Raw genomic sequence first — 14,646 nt, forward strand, 5'->3', positions numbered from 1 at the left:
AACTTATATAATTATTTCAATGAATCATAAATCATTTATTCAGGTTTCAATTAACTAGCACACAATTTAATATTGGACACAAATTTATATTTCACAATAAACTTATTGGACAGAATCCGAATGTATTCATGATATGATGAACCTCTTGTTGTCCTTCATAATGGGTTGCACTGTGAAACTCAACCCTTCTTTTAGAATTGCAAAGACTGAATTTTCCGTTCGCATTAATATTTTAGTCTACACATGCAAACGTGTAAAACTTGGAGAAGATCCAAGTTTCAGTTAAAAAATGTTTCTTGCTGTAAACATGAAAGTATAAAAAGTAAAGATGGAGAATCTTCTCCATTGTCGTGTCGAATTACATGAATACATATCTTTTGTTTTAGGAAAGTAAAACAGTTAAATACATAGTAACTCTGAAATATTCTTTTAAAAGATAACAAAACTGCTGTTTATAAGCAACAATAAATAAGTCCAGGTAGTCAGAGCACTCGCCTAGTAATCCGAGGGTCGCGAGTTCGAACCTGATCGCACCAAATATGCTCTTCCTTTCAGCCGTGGGGCCGGTATAAGGTGACGGTCAATCCCACTATTCGTTGGTAAAAGTAGTAGCCCAAGAGTTGGCGGTGGGTGGTGATGACTGTCTTTCTTCCCCTAGTCTTACACTGCTAAATTAGGGACGGCTAGCGCAGATAGCCCTCGTGTAGCTTTGCGCGAAGTACAAAAAAACAAAGAGAATGAAGAAACGAGTGAAACGAAATGGGAAGTTTCAGTCTTCCCGAGCTGTATCATTAGTAAAATACGTTATGAAATAAAGTGGTTAAGTTTGATACTCTCTCAACTCTTAATAATGTGTTTCTATGTTGTTTTAAAAGTTAAACTTCCAAAACTAGGCTTATCTACCAATAACACTATGTATCAAAATGTTTACTTTTTCTTGTTCCTTTGTGAGCTGGGTAATGAAATTTTCAAATTTACCCATTTTCCAAAACATTCCAGGTAGATTCAGCACTGAATAGCTGATAGGGAATTTTCTCGAACTTACAAGAATTTTCAAGAACTTTCTAGAATGTTGCAGAACTTAAGAGAATTTTTAAGAACCTTTTAGAATATTCTAGAACTTTCTGTAGTATTATATATACAGGCGCTCACCACTCACTACTTCAGTTTAGTTGTAGCTGTCAAAGAGAATACATAGACCTATCTGATTTTATCAGAGATGGCATCAAGAAGCTGCAAACATTCTCCACACGCAATTTATCAAGATATTCTATGCACCTCAAAGAGGAATACAACAGCATCAAGACCTTGCTAGAAGCCTTGAAGTATGATGAATATGGCTGGGAGGTTATCAGAGACTTCAAAATGGTGACATTCCTGATGGGTTTACAAGGAAGCTTTACCGAGTTTCCCTGTTATCTTTGCCTTTGGGACAGCAGAGACATTGCAGCGCACTACAACAGAAAGCACTGGCCACAATGGACCGAGTTCTCTGTGGGGAGGCACAATGTCAAGTGTGAGCCACTAGTGGACTTCCAGAAGGTGTTGTACCCACCATTGCACATAAAATTGGGTCTTATGAAACAATTTACCACAGATCTTAGTAAAAAAGTCTGCAGCCTTCAAGTACTTACGAGACTTTTCCCTAAGCTGTCTGAGACAAAGGTCAAAACTGGTGTCTTTGTTGGACCACAAATAAAGAAGATCCTGGAGTTCACAGAATTCCTCAAAAAGCTCAGTAGAAAAGGAAAAATAAAGCTTGGGGCAGCTTTGTTGCAGTGGTTCGGGGTTTCTTGGGCAATCACAAGGCCGAAAATTATATGAAACTGGTTGAGGCTCTGGTGAAGAACTACAGCAAAATAGGCTGCAGGATGTCCCTGAAAGTCCATGTCCTTGACGCTCATCTTGATAAATTCAAGGAGAACATGGGAACATACTCAGAGGAACAAGGCAAGCGCTTCCACGAAGATATCCTGGACTTTGAACACCGCTACCAAGGAGCGTATAATGAGAACATGATGGGAGACTGTTTGAGGGCTGATACGTGAAAGTGATTTACATTACAGTTTCAAATCTCGAAAAACTACTCACTTCTAAACATTTTTGTTCGTTTTTGCATAGCTTTAGTGTAAATACATATAAATATTGATTCATATATTGTTTTAATCAGAGCTCATGTAAATGAAAATGTGTAAATTTGCCCGTTTTTACATGGAAAATAGGTTAATTTCTAAATTTCATTATCCAGGTCACAAAAGCAAAGTTTGAAGGGAATAATGTACATTTTCTGTACTTTTACAACATAAGCAATTAAGAAATAACACATACTGTCCAGGAACAAAATTTGTGTTACATAGTGTTTTAATTTCATATTTTCATTCCCCTAATTACGTATACTTAATGAAATAACACAAAATACACTAGTGTTAATAAGCTTCATCAGAGTACTGATTGTATGTTGAAACTGGAACGATTACTATTAGTCTGAACACTGAGTGATAAGTGTGACAAGTTAAAGTCTCCTGAACGTCGTTTTCTTTTCCACTAGAAAAACGGGAAAATATTTCTATCAAAAGAGACTTTCATCTGCAGATATAACACTCTAGGACTGAAAACTAAGATGAGCTCCCAATATAACTTGGAACATATCACACTAATATCACGATGTCAGTTGAAGAAACGTCCCACACAATATAACTTGGAACATATCACACTAATATCACGATGTCAGTTGAAGAAATGTCCCACACAATATAACTTGGAACATATCACACTAATATCATGATGTCAGTTGAAGAAACGTCCTACACAATATAACGAACTGCCTTACACAACAAGACATAGGAATTGGTATACATTAATATGTTAGTATTGGGGCATGGCATAAGCCAGACATAGTATTTGCTGTGTATTGGTATGCGAATATTAACATAGTATGTATACCAGGCATAGGGCCTGAGCTATCATTGTATACTATTTGTAAAATCCAGTTTCATTCGAAGTCATTAACCTGATTAATGGATAAATAAACATGATTCTTTACACAGCTGAAGAGTTCTTCTCTGCACAAACAGTAACTAATAATAACAAAAACCAATAAACCTGTGTACTTAACAGCCTGGTGATATCCAGATGGTGGCTTTAATTCGTGGTTAAACTGTGTATCGTGTATAAAGGGTATAGAATGTGTGAAACAAAACCAAACACACTTAACAAACAAGTATAAAAACATATAGAATTTACCAAGGAAAACTTATTTAAAAGGTCAACTGTTTATGGCACATAACAACAAAACTCAGTCACCTAGATGACAAAATAAATATTTTTATTTAATACTTGTTTATGTTGTGCTTTGTTTTGTCACCTTCATAAGTGAGAAATAAATCGAATGCGCATCGGCATGAATGTCTTCACCCGAATAAAAGTTGTAGCCGTTGATTGAACGTTTTTACTAGTTCCAACTTACAGAAGCAGTAGTAAAGCGCAACGTATTGCTTCATGTCGTTGCACATGTTTGTTTTTTTTAACAAAATAAATTAATTTATTTTAAAACGGTCTAGATTTCTGTCTTTCTATTTTCTGAGTTAACGTTAAGATTTCTCAAACATTTCGCTTTATCTCTGTTTTCCAAGTCTTACATTCCATTACTTATGCTGTTGACATTTTTTTTTCCTCGAGACATGAACGAAATTTTTTCGTTTCTTTAGATTTCAGAAGGTTCATTCACCAGATTGAGACGCTCAAAGTGAGCTTACGAAACAGTTGGATGAACAAAGCTATTAGGAAACTTCCTGTGCTTTATATCAGTAGAGGGCGTGTCGGTGAGTATATAGCCACCTAGCGGAACAATTCACTAATGGTCACATATGAGCATTTTGTTGCAGAGTGTTTGATAACTGGACCATATGGAAGTGAAGCTCAACATTTAAGTCAATCCGTATAACTTATCGTTGGATTTGTTCTACAGCGATAATGCTGAGATTTTATTACCACTAAGTGTTGCAAACTATATTTGTCTCTATGTATCAAAGTAACATAAATAATATAATAAAGTTTAATAACGTAACTCTATACTAAAAATATATAAACATTTATTTACTGCATTCGTTTGTTTGTTTTTTAATGTTTTTTATCACTGTAAAAATGTTTGAAAAATGATTTGCTAAGTTACGCATAATAAGATAAAGGATCAATTTAGGATCTTTGTGATTAGTACATTTGTACGTGATTTTTCTAATCACATCAGATAACGACTCTAATTTTCCTGAAGGATATGGTTTGATTTGGTTTGTTTAAAATTTCGAGCAAAGCTACACGCGGGCTATCTGCGCTAGCCGTCACTAATTTAGCAGTATAAGACTAGAGAGAAGACTAACTAGTCATCACCACCCACTGCCAACTCTGGGGCTACTCTTTTACCATCGAATAGTGGAATTGATCGTCACATAACGCCCTCACGACTGAAAGGGCGCGCGTGTTTGGCGTGATGGAGATTTGAATCCGCGAGTCGAGCGCCCTCACCATCTGGCTGTCCTGGGCTTTTCTGAAGGAAAAAAAATAAGTATGTCAAAACTTCTGTTTCTCGCTCCAGATTTTGCAAACAAACTTACATCCACAAAAAGGAAATTCTTAAAGTTAATTACAGTATTGTCTTACAAAAGGAAAATATGTTTTAAAAAAAACAATAGAAAAATAAAGTGAAAGCAATTTCTTCTTTAAAGTCTTTAATGTTTCTCCGTATGGAAAACCAAAGTAAGTGATTATACGTTCAGCTGACTTAGCCTCAGTTTTTATCACAAAAAGATAATGCCCTGTTTCATGATTTAAAGATGGTTTCAGATTAGAAATATTGAGTACGTTATACCAAATATTATCTTAAAACATTATCACATAGTTACAATCCTTGTTGCCCTGCAGGTTTGATTTCGTTACGAAAAGCTTCGTCGTAAAGTTGAGATGTACAAAGCACACCACTTCTCCCTGCTTGCTTTCCCTAATCCATCTAATGTACAAGAACGTCGGTTTCCCAGCATCCATTTCAATAGTTCGATTGTATATAAATGCATAAGATCTATGACTGATGACTTGAATTATATGTTTTCCTTTGTTTTTCGGAATTGTTATGTACAGGAAGTTTCTCCTTTTACTGAAATTCTAAGTTTCACATCTTAACACTTGTATATGGTGTGACTTTTGGGTAGGAAAGCACACACGATTTCTGAAAGGGATGAATTTTTAGTTGTGTCATACTACCTGTAAAACTAAAAACAGAAATGTTGGAGTTTGTTCTTATGCATTCTGTATTGCGGCGACTTTATATTGGCTACGGCAATCACGTGACTTTTAGATTTGCCTATCTACTACCTTTTAATCATAATGTACACAATACTATCCACTAATCTTAATTGAATCTCACTTTTCTTTTGCTAGTAATCTTGAAAAGCTAGAGTTAATGGTAACTGGACATTTCTCTATCGCTTTGTTCTGTAAATAGACATACGTTAAAGAACTCTTACTTTAGTCGTTAACTGCCTAATAATATATATTTATTTGAACAGCTAGAACACATAAATATATATACTGTTTATAATGGGGCAGATACTCCTCTAAGTTGTGTTTGTGAATGTGCTATGTTTAAGATAACCTATAACGTTTTCTTTTTAAGTGCAAAATTATTTTAAACAAATTATATCTTTGTCCTGTTTCACACATTCTATACTCTTCACATACGATACGCAGTTTAATCACGAATTAAATCCACCTTCTGGATATCACCGGACTGTTAAGTACACAGGTTTATTGGTTTTTGTTATCCTTAGTTATTGTTTGTGCAGAAGAGAACCCTTCAGCTGTGTAAACAATCATGTTTATTTATCCAATAATCAGGTTAATTACTTTGAATGAGAACGGACTTTACAAATAGTATACAATGATAGCTCAGGCCCAGGTATACATACTATATTAATATTCGCATACTAATACACGGAAAATCCTATGTCTGGCTTATGCCATGTCACAATACTAACATATTAATGTATACCAATTCTTATTTCTTGTTGTGTAAGGCAGTTCGTTATATTGTGTAGGACGTTTCCAGATGCTAGATGGTGGCAGTGCGCGTCGGTGTGTCATCAACGGTCATCAGCCGACTTTGGCGACGCTACCAGGAGACGACCTCTTATGGCAGGAGACGAGGTCAATGCAGTCATTGCTGCACAACAGCCAGAGAGAACCGCTACATCGTGACGGTACAGGTTAGCTACGGCTTGGTCACTGCGAAATGACCTTCAGCATTCCACAGGGACCCGTGTGTCGTCCCAAACAGTTCGCAATCGTCTGCACGAAGGACGCCTTAGAGCCAGACGGCCTGCAAGAGGCGTTATTCTGACAGCGGAAAACCGTGCAGCCATGTTGTAGTTCGCTCTTCAGAACCTGGACTGGGAACTTCGTCAGTGGGTCACCGTGCTGTGGACAGACGAGAGCAGGTTCACTGTGTCTAGTATTGATGGATGTGCGAGAATGAGGAGACGCCGAGGAGAGCGATTTTCCGCCTGTAACGTTGTGCAAGTCGACGCTTATGGAGGAGGTTCTGTTATGGTTTGGGGAGGCATATGCTTAGGTGGCCGCACGGACTTACTCATATTCGACAGGGATGCTCCAAACGCACGACAATATAGAGATGAAATTCTGAAACCCATTGTGAAGTCTTTTGCCGGTGCTGTAGGCGATGGGTTCATTCTCATGTTGGTTAACGCGTGAGTCCACGTCGCCAGACTGTGTATGGACTTCCTTGACGAAGAAGGAATAGAGACTTTTGAGTGTCCCGCCAGATCTCCAAATCTAAATCCGATTGAACATTGTTGGGGTATGTTGTCGAGACGTGTTAGTGAACGCCAGCACCCTCCTCAGAATGTACAGGAACTCCAACAAGCCCTGGTAGACGAGTGGACTGCTATACCCCAAGACAACACCGATAGACTGATTTGAAGTGTGCGAAATCGGTGTCAGGAGTGTGTCACAGCCCGTGGAGGTCACACACTAGATACTGAATGTTTCAAACATTTCTTGAATAAACGCATGTAAACTGTTTAAAGTATTGTTTCATGTGGGATATCAGTTTTGGTGATATTGGTCATTAAAAAAAAAATTCTTTCTCCATATTTTACCGTTCATCACGCATCAAAAAATGGATACAGACGAAACTGAAATGAAGCAGATTACCTAACAAAATAAAAATATTATCACATTTGAAACACTGAGATAAATTATATAAGAAAACGTACTTGTTCCTTTAATTTTTTGAGCAGTTTATTTTAGCCAAACCTCTCTGAAATTTCAGATAGCACAGGAACATTTTGTCAAATGCACTTGAGATTAAAATATACAAAACGTTTAATGTGCAGTAGCTTCAGTTTTCATAACTAAAAGCTCATGTGTTTTGACCTTTTACATCAGACTATTTATCACTGGTGAATCAAAACAGTAACAACGACGCCATCTTTCTAAATAATTAAGTATATAAGTTCTAGTAGGCAATAACAGTAAAATTATGGGTTCGATACCTGGGGGAGACAAACTGCAATTGACTCATTGTAGTGCTTTGCGCTTAAAACAAAAATAAAATATACTATACAGTTAAATTATTATGCATATATATTGTTGTTTATTTTTCTCTATGGCCCTTTGTGTACATAGCAGAACTTATGATACATGCAATTATTCTGCGTTGTTTAGAGAAGATCAGAATCAATCTTCATTACTTATTTAAAAGGAGAGTCGTCCATGGAAATACCTATTGCAAAAGAGACACTGAGCGAAACGTGTTCATGTCTTGGCTACAAGCGTGGTAGCTGAGCTGTTTTAGAACGACCGTGACACTACACAGTCAATACTTTTCTATTTTTAATACAGAATATAAGTTAGGGAAAAAATATTACACTTTCAAAAGCCCTTCTGAGCTCTGTGTAAGTCGTATATATTTACACCAGTTTCAGAATTAAAAAAAAAAAGAACTCTCTGTAACTTATTTGTATTTTACACCAGTCTCATATCGAAAAAACAAGTCTATGTAACTTAGGTATATTTTGCACCAGTCTTATAACGAAAAAATAACAATTCTATGTAATTCGTGTGTATTTTACACCAGTCTCATAACGAAAAAATAACAACTCAATGTAACTCGTGTGTATTTACACCAGTCTCATGACGAGAAAACAACAGCGGTCTATAACTCATGTGTATTTTGTACTCGTCTCATAGTGAAACAAACAACAGTAATAAATTTTATCGATTTGCTTGCCTGATTGTCAATATCGAATCTGTAAAGAGAAACACTCAGGACTAGAATCACTTATCTGTAGTATATATTACAACGTAGTGGGGAGAGTCTGAAAGAACATTGTACAGTTTGTTAATGTAGAGTAATGGAACTGAGTGTTAGAGTATTATTGAAAGAAAAGCTAAAAGATATTGTTTTTTAGTGTTTTGTTGTAAAAGTTACTGGAGTATGGCACGATTTGTTCACTTGCTGTAGCTGCGACTTGTAACCCTTCAGACCTATAAATAGAATAATATATATATATATATATATATATATCTAGGTTCTGAAACGTAATATTGTAAAACATCGGGAACTGTACTTACACTGAGCAGGATTTCTCTTAATTATTAATTTAAAAGGAAAACACTACAATTGCAGCTGTAAACTACAGCGGTTTTAAAGTTTCTAAAATAAATGTTGGGCGAATATATACGTTTAACGCCTGCGTAATAATAGTTACTTGTTTCTCGGTAATATTTTGTGTTTCGTGTGACTAATTAGAAGCTTGTGCGTGGTTACCAAAAAAAAAAAGTATCTCTTTTGCTTCAGTTCTGGTTGAACTTTTGGACCTTGAGTCGATTGTTTGTGTTGCGTTAAGAACAGTGATGTCAGTTGCTGCCTGACTGGTTGGTCGATACAAATCCATACCACTGAACCGGTAATATGTGTGTGTGTGTGTGTGGCTTGGTGACAGTAAACGTGTGTTCGTTTTATATCGTTAAGGTATCGCTGAACTTTCAGGTTAATCTAATAAAATAATGTGTTATATACCAAGATAAAGGAAATTCTATATCAAGTGACAGAATATCAAATGTGAGGATCAAAATTCATTAACACAAATTTTCGTTTATATCCGCATTAAACCTTTCTTAGTTTTTACACAAAGAGTTAATATCGTTATAGGAGACCTAACTAACGTAAGAAAGAAAGCAGATACTAACGTACGTGGTTAGAATTGTTTTAAAATAGACCTCGACTACACGTACATGTAGAGAAAAAGATAAGAAGACATGTCTAATATCAACCCTAAAGAATAACTCTTTGAAATACTGGTAAACACGAAAACGAAACTTGTAGTTGTTCAGTTATCTAAACTCTAAATGTTAACTGTCTCTTTTTCACGCCAGACTGTCGGTTTATCTTTCTGGTAGAGAAAAATTAACATTTTATTTCAACATTAACTGCGTTACGCTTGATACGTCTTGTATCATTTAATACAACTCAGGAAACTCGATAACGCAAGAGCATTTAGAAGGTAAACTTTCCGATCCATAATGTTAAAGGTAGGTCGCGTCTGGAGAAAGAACTAGTGTCATCAGTTTTGGAATAATAGTTGCATTCCGGGTTTTTTGTGGGTTTTTTTAATTTCACGCAAAGCTACCCGAAGGCTATCTGCGCTAGCCGTCGCTAATTTAGCAGTGTAAAACTAGAGGGAAGGCAGCTAGTTATCACCACCCACCGCCAACTCTTGGGCTACTCTTTTACCAACGAATAGTGGGATTGACCGTCACATTATAACGCCCCCACGGTTAAAAGGGCGAGCAAGTTTGGTGCCATTCTGGTTTTAATTCATTTTATAAACATGATGAAAACGCGTGATGAAGACGCTAGTATAGGTGTTAAAACTTTTATTAAAATAAAGTAGAGAATTAACCTGAAGATGACCTAAGAAGGTCGAAACGTTGTTTTCTACTTTATTTTAATAAAGTTTTAATACCTATACCAGCTGTCTTGAGATACATAATAAACATATAATTCACTATTCATTTTAAATATAAAGTTACACAGGTGATAACTATAAAAAATGTTTGTAATACGTCAAAACTAAGAGATTATTGGTATAAAAAGACATCGAAAGTGACATCACTATTGAATCTATACACAGTTTCCTGTTATATTTTTAGTCTGTTAAAAAATTATAGAGTGATTTCTGGTTTTTAGAGAGACTGATGTAATACATTTTAATCTAATATCCAAACATTGTTTAGAATTCAGGAAACCGAATTTTCCGCCTTTAATGTTTACAACGTTTCCATGAGAACATACAACAGGATATCCTGTAGAAACCAGTCCTGATTTCCAGTTTTTTACCTATCATTTTCTATGTCTCTAAATCTCGTGTTTCGATATCCGCAGTTGGTATAGAATAGATGGCCCGTTTGTGTAATTTTTGTGCTCATAAACAACAAGAACGCAATGAGTCCCGTGTCCTTCCCCTGAATGAAAGTCATTGCACTAGAATGTTTAGTGTAACATTTGTATTTACTGTTTCAGTACCATTCGCAGACAAACTATTGTTTGAAAATTGAAATAATATTTTCTAATATCATATAACAGGGAAGATGTTACAAACAGGTCCGGCATAGCCAGGTGGTTAGGGCGCTTGACTCCTAAGCCGAAGGTCGCGAGTTCGAATCCCCGTCACGCTAAAGTTGCTCGCGCTTTCAGCCGTGGAGGCATCATAATGCAACAGTCAACCTCGCTATTCGTTGGCAAAAGAATAGCTAAAGTGTTGGAGAAGGGTGTTGATGACTAGGTGCTTTCCCTCTAGTTTTACCCTGCAGAATTAGTGACGACTAACGCAGATAGTTCTCGTTTGGCTTTGCGCGAAATTCGAAAGAAACAGACAAACGTTACAAAATATTTCAAGGACGAAAGCAGTGTTTAAAGAAATAGATAAATTAAGTACATAGAAGTGTGTGTGATAACATATTTTAAAATGAACTGTTATTAAAATTCGTAAATGAAGCTTATAAACACAAACATTAATGACTAGGATAAAATTGTCGATAGAGTAGTTAAGAATCACTGAGAAAATGAATGTATTGATAAACAAAATGTTTTATGATTGAAATAAAATCTTAGTTATGTGACATATGTCATTTTAAGATCTGTTTAACACCAGTTAGAAAAATGTTTAATTTAATACCTTGTTAAAGCAGTTACCCCTAACACTAAGCTATTAAAATGCCTTTTGAAACCTTCCACAATTTTAACTGACGTCGACTTGTCAGTATGCAGTTTTGCACCCACGACCTATTTTACTGTAATTTGATGACTATGAATCCACTTTCAAACGATAAAGTGCCGAGACTGTTTGATCACATAATGAAGACAATTTTATTTCAAATTTAATGTTGTAACAAATGTACAACGTTTCGATAAGGTGCCTAATGATGAACGAAACGTTGTATATTTGTTACTATGTAAAACCTATAACAAAGTTGTCTTTATTACACATTCGATCCGTCTTTACATCTTATGTTTTGCAGGTTACAATATCAGAACTGTTATTTCGAATGTATAATAAAGTGTCAAAAGATTACTTATAGCAATATTTCTAAGAGTTCAATAATATATAATAAACTGTTTAAACATGTCAAATCTGTAATAATTGTTTAAGCTGAGAAAGATTTAGATTTAGGGCCATTTCAATACAAAATATCCGTCACCATGTTTTAGAAATACGGTTTCAGGAAACCATCTTAAGGCTTCAAACATATTATGGAACACTGTCATTGTAAATATTGTATTTCGGTAAGGCTTCGCTATATCTCTGTATATTAAACATATTTATCTTAGCCTGAGTAACGTGTTTGTTGTTGTTCTGTCTTATTTTGTTTCCTTCGTAAAACAACTGCATTTCGATTTGGTGTTGCTAGTAATGATATACAGTAAGTTAATAATATATTCTATTAACTTGAGATGTTTTAACATCAAATTTCGTCTCATTCACGAATGTTTTTTCTCTGTGTATCTCAGGACGGCTGGTATGGGTATTAACACTTTTACCAAAATATATCAGAGAACAACGTTTCGATCTTCTTACGTTTTTCTTTTTGACTTTCTTTCGTATTTTAGGTACGTGTTTTTCTCAGTGAAAATAAAGGTTAAAAAATGATTTTAATATTTATAATGTACGTTATAACAGATGTTGTTTATTGGCGCCATACTATAATGATCGTAAAGCTATTAATAACTTGATGTTTTAAAGTATGAGTTTTTTTAAGATAAGGAGCTTGTTTGTTTGTTTGTTTTTTAATTTCGCACAAAGCTACTCGAGGACTATCTGCGCTAGCCGTCCCTAATTTAACAGTGTAAGACGAGAGGGAAGGCAGCTAGTCATCACCACCCACCACCAACTCTTGGGCTACTCTTTTACCAACTAATAATGGGATTGATCGTCACCTTATAACGCCCCCACGGCTGAAAGGGCGAGCATGTTTGGCGCGACCGGGATTCGATCCCGCGACCCTCAGATTACGAGTCGAACGCCTTAAGTCACCTGGTCATGCCGGGCAAAGGAGCTTGTATGAATGTATTTTTACCCATCTGATTAGTAACAACTAGTTAAAACTAACCCCCCCCCCCAAGAAAACGTACCAAAATATCATTGTCGACATTATACAAAGTATCAGCTTAATAAAACTAGAATTAGAAAATGAGTATTTGCGAAATAAATGTTATATATAAAATATAATTACAAATTTATTAATTTAATTAAAAGTTTAAAACTAACAGTGATAAAATTAAAACTATAGCCTGGGATTACTCGAATTTATGACTGAAATAAGGTTTTCTCGAGTGAATTATTTTTCTCACTAAACAAAGGCCCGGCATGGCCAGGTGGTTGAATCACTCGACTCGTAATCCGAAAGTCGCGGGTTCGAATCCCCGTTACACCAATGCTCAACTTTTCAGCCGTGGGGGCGTTATAAAGTGATGGCCAATCCCACTATTCGTTGGTAAAGAGCAGCCGTAGAGTTGGCGGTGGGTAATAATGACTAGCTGCCTTCCCTCTAGTCTTATGCTGCTAAATTAGGGACGGTTAGCGCAGATAGCCCCGTGTAGCTTTGCGCGAAAGTCAAAACACTAAACAAAAATATCACAAAAGGCTCATAAAAACCAACGTAGTGAGAAAGTTAACAAAATTTAATTAATTCAGTAAAAAAAGAAGAAACATTAAAACGCACTTTAATTGAAACATTTCTTTATATTCTGTTTAATGCACTAGTTTCGTAGCTCTTGTTTTGCTGTTAAATGCAAGTCCACACAACTATCTATGCTGTATCCGTTGCGGGAACCCAACATGGGATATTAGCGTTATGTACCCTCATGCTTACCACGGGGAAGTTTTCAGTTTAATTTCTAGATTAAACCCAGTCTCTACCAATTAGCAAACAAAATAGAACCCTTTTCATTCTAAGATTACATGTAAATCATAAGTCTCACATTAGCTATCCCACACGTAATTGAGAAATATAGAGCACAATAAACTAATTATTAGTGTTATGGTTTGCTTGAGGTTTAGAGCAAAACCATACTGTGTCCACCGCAGGAAGTATAACACCGAATATTAGCGTTGTAAGTTTGTAGACCTACAGCTATCCCACCGAAGGAGTTTTGGGTCTATCCTGTGAGTCATTCAAGGTAAACGTCAACGATATGTCTTTTAAAACTTTCATTAATATACACTCGAAATGTTAATTATAAAGTCGCACACAATTACAAATTAAACCTTTCAAATATAATAAACATTAAAATCTCTTCACACAACAGTAGTCGCCATAAACGTAGAGAGGTAAACATCCTAACAAAGTTAATAGAAAGTTGACAAACAATCAGTAACTATGTTCAAAATGCTACTCAAATACTATCGATATTGGATGAGTTTGTTTTGGTGTGTGTGTGTTTGTGTGGTTTCTTTTCGCAAAGCCACATCGAGCTATCTGCTGAGTCCACCGAGGTGAATCAAACCCCTGATTTTAGCGTTGTAAATCTGTAGACTTACCGCTGTACCAGTGAGGGACTTTTTCTTTTTAGTATTCTCGCACCTCGTGTGGGCATAAATGACCAGCTTCTAACAGGAATGCCTTATTATCTGTTGGGTAGGATGACGTACATTCGGTGATATTAGTCTGGGCATTGCGAACTTCTGACAGGAATGTCTTATTATCTGTTGGGTAGGATGACGTACATTCGGTGATATTAGTCTGGGCATTTCGAACTTCTGACAGGAATGTCTTATTATCTGTTGGGTAGGATGACGTACATTCGGTGATATTAGTCTGGGCATTTCGAACTTCTGACAGGAATGTCTTATTATCTGTTGGGTAAGATGACGTACATTCGGTGATATTGGGCTGGACATTTCGATGGCAGTGAGCAAAGACATTGATAGTAATAAACTGTTGTTCTTTATATGGATAATCTGTCATCATGCATATGGTTTTAAAACAGCTGTGATACAATGTTTATGTGTCACATATGTAGTTTTTGTTACTATTCGAATACCTTTTAACCTGTTGGATTCTTTAAAAATGGAA

The 14,646-nt window shown here is 35.9% G+C and overlaps 1 protein-coding gene and 1 long non-coding RNA gene across 2 annotated transcripts in view; one reads left to right on the forward strand and one right to left on the reverse strand.

Moving 5' to 3' along the window:
* Positions 1-4,003, forward strand: part of LOC143233360 (uncharacterized) — an 86,927-nt gene extending 82,924 nt beyond the window's left edge. The window contains exon 3 of the long non-coding RNA XR_013018109.1: positions 3,708-4,003. This is a non-coding gene — a long non-coding RNA (uncharacterized LOC143233360). The remainder of the gene's footprint in view (positions 1-3,707) is intronic.
* LOC143233359 (uncharacterized) overlaps positions 1-14,646 on the reverse strand; it is a 128,255-nt gene that overhangs the window by 95,220 nt on the left and 18,389 nt on the right. The gene's annotated exons all lie outside the window — the stretch shown is intronic.

The sequence above is a fragment of the Tachypleus tridentatus genome, chromosome 12, assembly GCF_004210375.1.
Source record: "Tachypleus tridentatus isolate NWPU-2018 chromosome 12, ASM421037v1, whole genome shotgun sequence".
Lineage (NCBI taxonomy): Eukaryota > Metazoa > Arthropoda > Merostomata > Xiphosura > Limulidae > Tachypleus > Tachypleus tridentatus.